The sequence below is a fragment of the Fukomys damarensis genome, unplaced genomic scaffold (genome assembly GCF_012274545.1).
Source record: "Fukomys damarensis isolate Sample0158 unplaced genomic scaffold, DMR_v1.0_HiC HiC_scaffold_24, whole genome shotgun sequence".
In the NCBI taxonomy this organism is placed as follows: Eukaryota; Metazoa; Chordata; class Mammalia; order Rodentia; family Bathyergidae; genus Fukomys; species Fukomys damarensis.
The window spans coordinates 13,716,339-13,722,598 of NW_022900936.1; the positions used below are offsets into that span (position 1 = coordinate 13,716,339).

General features: G+C 37.6%; 1 pseudogene; it reads left to right on the forward strand.

Moving 5' to 3' along the window:
• The first annotated feature begins 4,303 nt into the window (after positions 1-4,303).
• Positions 4,304-6,260, forward strand: part of LOC104851492 — an 8,709-nt pseudogene continuing 6,752 nt past the window's right edge.

The following is a 6,260-nucleotide window of genomic DNA, read 5'->3' on the forward strand; positions in this document are numbered from 1 at the left end:
GTGTAACTTGCTGCATTTTATATATGCCTGTAAGCTCATCTAAATTCTCTCCAGAGCTACATAGGCTATCAATAAATAAAAACATAATAAACCCTCCATTCTTTACTTACTTTTATTAACATTTGGAGATAGAAAAATAAAACAATGAAAAGCCTATACATATAAATAGAAATTTCACTGTGTTGCTGTTCTCTTGCTTTCCTGCTGTTATTAAAGATGTAAATCTTAGCACATGACTGGAAGAATACACCTACTTCAGCTAGACTCAGTAGCCTTAGTTTAACCTTCACACTTCAGTCAAAATGTTACAAAGGCAGCCTCAATTCCAGATGACCTATCTCTACAGCACTCAAGCTGAGGCCTAAATACCCACTCTGCTCATGGGCTCAGGACATGTGAGGACAATGACAAAAAGCTGTACCTGTAGCAACTATTTTTCCAAACAAATCTTCACACCAGTAGAGTGATAATATCATTATAAAATATTTAATATAAGAAATGACTGAAAAATCTGGGCTGCTTGGTCATATAAAACACTACTGGTCCTAAACTTAAAATAAATTCAGTTGTGTTCAGTTCAATAAATATTTTATGCCTTTGTTTCCTGGGCCATGGCTGTGATCTGAGGACTTGGAGATAAATGGTGAATCAAACTTTCAAAGATTCTGTAAGTTGGGAGGTAAGATACACTCAAATAATTATTCTGTATTACTATTTATTATTTTCATTGCCTTTATTTCAAAATGTGCACATGAATTTCTTTGCTTTCATATTTATTTCTACCAGGCCATTAGCTCACTGGGAGTAAGGGCTATAACTCTTTATGTATGGTGAGGTCAGCATTAGCACACAGAACCCATCTTATGATAGACACATTAAATACTTCCTAAATTGTATGCAGATATAAAATGTATAAAAAGCAAGTGTTTTTGTGTAGACAGACAATAACACTTATAAGAAAACCGAAAAGACCAATTTTTAGTGGCAATAGTAATGGTTTTCAAACTGATAAAATATCTAGGAATAGCTCTAACAAGAAGTGTGCAAATCAATGAGAAAAAAATGGCTATATTTCTGAAAGACCTAGAAAGCTGAATAAATGTGAAGAAGTACCATGGTTAAGGATGAGGAAACTTTATCTGGGAAAGATAGAAATTCTTCTTAAACTAACTCATAAATTTAGCATTCCCAATAAGATGGTTAAAAAAAAGTTTTGTTCTAGGATTACATAAGCTAATTCTGATGTTCATATGGAAAAATAAACTGCTAATAAAAATTTTAAAAATCTCTGAAATAGAAGACTTGCTTGCCACAGTTATGTTACCAGGATATATATATATATATTATTCTAAGAAGAAGACAAGTTCCAGAAATAGATCCCAATTTATATGGGAATTTAATGCACGATAAAGGTGATACTCAAATCTCTATAAAGATAAAACTTAATATGTAATGTTGAGACAACTGAATAGCCATCTTAAAAATGACACTGCTTCATACACCATACTGTGTATATTCAAAGAAATCTTCCAAATGGATTTAGCATAAAATCATAGCATGGTTGAGTTCCTTTATGAACCTAGAATTGATATTAATGATTAAAGAAAAAATAGGATTGATTATAGGAGACCAGATGGGGCCTAAATGGCCTCCTTGCTGAGCACTGAGAAGAAAGAGAGCAGGCAAGTGTGTTATCATGCTGCAGGGAAAATTAGAAACACATGTGGTTAAGTTGTTTACCTGGAGAAGTACCATGGAGGATGGGAGACAGAAGAATCCTATAGAACTCTAACTGCTTGTGCCCATGTCTGAATGAAGAAAGCCAAGTTGCACCAGTCATATGGGGCTCTGTGTCAAAGGCAGACCTGAGCCTCCTAGCCACCCCCACCCAGATTTTATCTTGTTTCTGTGTCTCTTTATTTTCCATCCCTATCACCCCTTGGTCAGGTTCGAGCTTGTAGGCTGGCTCCTACAATTGATAAGCTCAACCACATGAAATTGATGGACTTTACATTCAAAAATAGTATAAAGACAAAAATATTTTCAACTCATAACACAAAGAGTTGTATTCATTTGTATATAAAGATCGTCTAGAAATTTAGAAGAAAACTAGCAAAACAATAGATCTATGGGCAAAGAATGTCTGAACAAATCGTAAGACAAAACTCAACACAATTTCTTCTCAAGATCCTTTACCTTGTTACATCTGCAAAGATTTTCTAAATAAGGTCACATTGACAGATTCCAGTGATTAGGACAGGAACATATCTTCCCAGGAAGCCACATGGTCAATATTAAAGATACATGGTCTTTGTGAAAGGTGTCTACAATTTTCTAGGTAAGAGATGTTCAACAAATATTCAACTTTTCTGATTAAAATTTTTCCATAGAGCAAAACTCCTATAAGCCTTCTAATATGTTGGAACCTTGGCCATAACTTTCCTTTCTGTAATTTAAGCCCACTCCCCTTGCTTTGACTTTTATTCAAGCAATTGAATGTGTATGGTATCAACCCCCTTCACTGCTTCTAAGTCTTTTTTTATATATTTACGTCATAACTACTGTTATGGCTTGTGTTTAGATACCCCCAAAAAACCTTATGCTAATTAGGTGGGGCTAATTTGGAGATGGCTGAATCTAGAGTGTATGATGCTGGGATTAAGGGAGTGTGCTTACTAAACCACTACATGTGACTAGTTGCTTTGCACCACCCTAATCCCAGTAATCTGAATAAGATAAAAGGGGCAGAAAGACACTGCTAAAATTTCTTGCTTTTGCTTTCTTCCACTGCCATAATCTGTCACCCATCTGCCATGCACCACTCTTGCCTTGGGGTCAGCTGATTATGGACTGAAATTTCTACAAACTGTGAGCTAAATAAACCTGTTCTGCCTTTAACTTTGAGTATTGGGTATTTTGTCTCAGCAATGAGAGAAGTAACCAACACAACTACTAATTAGTCATTTTCCCATTGTTGGGACAAAATAGACAATACCCACAAGTTAAAGGAGATGTTCATTTTGGCTCATGGTTTCAGAGGGTTCCATCTATTATGGGCTTGCTTTGAGGCACAAAATCATAGCAGAGGGGCTCAGAGAAGGAAAGATGTTCATTCACTTTGTGCTACCTCAAAGCAAAGAAAGGAAGAGCCAGGGACAAAAATACACTTCCTTTAGGTCCTACTTTCAGTAACCCACCTCTTGCAACCAGGTCCCATCTCCTACCAATACATCCATGATCCATCACCTCCCAAAGCCCTGCCCTGAATACATAAGATTTTGGGGGGACATGTCACATCTAAACCAAAACAACCAATACACTGCATTTTATGCCAGAAGGACAATTCTGGGCATCTTAATCTACATAAGGAGATTTCCTCCCTGAAGTTGTCGCTCAATTAGAGGCAGATGACCTATGGTATACAGTATTAAGTCTTCTGGTAAGGCCTGTGTAGCATCAGACCAATCTTCATAGTCAGATATATCAATTTCTTAAGTAACAGCATATAAAAGTAAGATGCAAACAATTCCCAGAAGAATAGAATCCTTAAACTTCGTATCAGAGTCAAAAAGGTCTTCCTCATAAGGGTGAAAGTCAAAAAAGAAAAAGGTCCCACGCCCCTCTCTTCCAAAACAGTCACCCAGGTTTTGCTTATCAATTGGGGAGGAAAGAGAGATCCTCTGAGTATATCCTCATTGTTGTTTTAGTCAGACTTCCATTACAGTAATATTAATGCCTAATAAAGTCAACTTCAAGCAGGAAGTACTTATTCTGGCTCATCATTTCAAAGGTTCCACTCCATGGCCTCCTGGCCAGGTTGCTTTGGACCTGTGACAAAACAGCACATCAGGGAAGAAGAAATGTGTGGCAGAGCAAGATGGTTCATCTCACAGAGGCCAGTAAGCAAAGAGAAAGGAAGAGGCTGGGTCTTAATATCCCTTTCAAAGGCATGGCTTCAATGACCCCACTTCCTGCCACTTCTCTCCACTACCTAAAGACTCAACTACTTTCCAACAGTGTCATAGGCTGGAGAGCAAACCTTCAGCATATGAGCCTTTCAGAGGTATTTGATATCAAAAGCACAACAGTTGTTCTTTTCTGTACACCTAGTATTAATGTTATTGACCCTTGATCTACCTAACTTAGTGCACTGCGGTCCCTCATATCCCTCATGTCCTAATCAACTAGATTGCCTACATTCTAGCAATAGAAGGTTGTTATCATTGAGATCTAGAATGCCCCCCAAATGGCTCATGTGTTCAGAGGTGGAGTTTTTAGGAGGTGGTTAGATTATGGGGGCACCATGGCTGACTTGATGTTAGAAGGTGGGGTCTGGTTGGAGGTAGAACACTGAGGGTGTGACCTGGAAGACTATATCTCCAGCTCCAGCTCCTCCTTTCACTCTCTCTGCTTGCTGGTTGCCATGGGATTAGCAGCTTCCTTCTGCCTGGCCCTTTTTGCAATCTGCACTGAAGATAGCCAACAATGAACTGAAATTTCTGAAACTGAGCCAAAATAAATCTCTTCTCCTTTAAGTTGTGACTGTTGGATATTTCATCCCAGCAATGAGAAAGTGATTAAGACACCAGTTTGGCCCAAAAGAATTTCCTTTCATTATAGCAATATTGTATATCCTCTCACTCCAATATGATGTCCTCTGGCCACATGTAATTATTGACAAGTTGAAGTGTGGCTGTATGCAGGAGCAACTAGTTCTTAAATTACTTATTACTTTAATAACTTAAATTTAAAGAACCAATTGTTACAAGTGGCTACTGTATTGAATGGCACATCTCTAAACACATGAAGAAGATTTTAATCAATCTTCTTATCTGGAAAAGACTGATGCTCTTTCTATGTCATATTGGTTTGTTGTTGTACTTACTCCCTGCCCACAGAAAGGATCCAGAAAGCCCTCTGGCTTCATGGTAATCTATTATATTTTAAGGGACTATGTAAAAAGCTTGTTTCCTCTGCTGTTGGTTCAAAATGTTACAAAATAAGACCTCGAGATGCTGCTCATATATTTTCAAAGAAATACTCAGGATGGCATGCCACAGCTTATATAACAGCTTTTTGGATAAACTCATACTTTTTTTTCTGGTCTGTCTTTCTAGACAAATTAGCCAAGACTTCTTTAGCTTCTGGATTTAATTTTTATTATGTAATTGAAACATATACATATAAATATACCATCATTACAAAAATAAAATTATAAGTTTCTTAGATTATTTTCAATTTCCTTATTGGCAGCTTCTAGGTGTACTAGAGTTGATGGCTCCTTGGTGGTATATATATCATGCAAGTGCAAAACACTCCCTTTCAAGGATTGCCTACATAGGCTTTCTAACCGAAAATCATTGTGTCAATGGCTCATTTTACCACATCTATACTCCAGGCCTCTAAAGGAAGCTGAAGCTTTCAGTAAACAGACCAGGCTGACACTACATGAATCTGGATTCTGCATTCCCTACTAGGAAGAACATTTCAACAACTCACCTGATCCTTTGTCCACAATGTGAAAGGGAGCAGTCAACTCTGGGATGTGAAAGAATGGCTGGTATATAAGACTACTAGAATGGAGAATAAGCATAATTTATTGCCAGATGATACCATCTGCCATGGTTTATATCTAGATGTCTCCCCCAAACCCTGATGTGCTCATGAATGAAGCTTTTGGAAAGTGACTGGGTCACGTGGGTATGATAGTCATCAGGGGATTAGTTCACTGATGAGTTTTTAGGTAAATGTAATTTGGGAGGTGAAGCCTGGTCAGAGGAGGCAGGTCACTGAGGGCATGTCCTGAAGAGGTTTGTCTTCCTCCCTCCTCCCTTAATTGCTCTTTGATTCCTGTTGCCACCCCAAGAGTTATTTCTCCTCTTCCATGCCCCTCTGCCATGCTGCCCTGCATGGAGCAAGCTGCATATGAACTGAAACCGCTATGAACTGTGAGCCAAAATCTTTCCTCCTTAGATCTATGGGTGTCTCAGCAATAAGAAAGTAACTAAGACACACAATGTTAAGCCTTATAATATAGATAATATAAGAATGAGTGGTATTACGTCTATATATAATACACACAACAGAAATAACATAAAAACAAATAAGATCAAATCTGTAGAGCACTTAGAATTTCAGATAAGACAATCCCAACACTATGTGATATTATTGTGTACCACCAAAGTTATAATAAATTGATTGCCTTACATTATTTGTTATTATTATAAAAATTCTGTCTGTGACACCAACAGCTATTACCA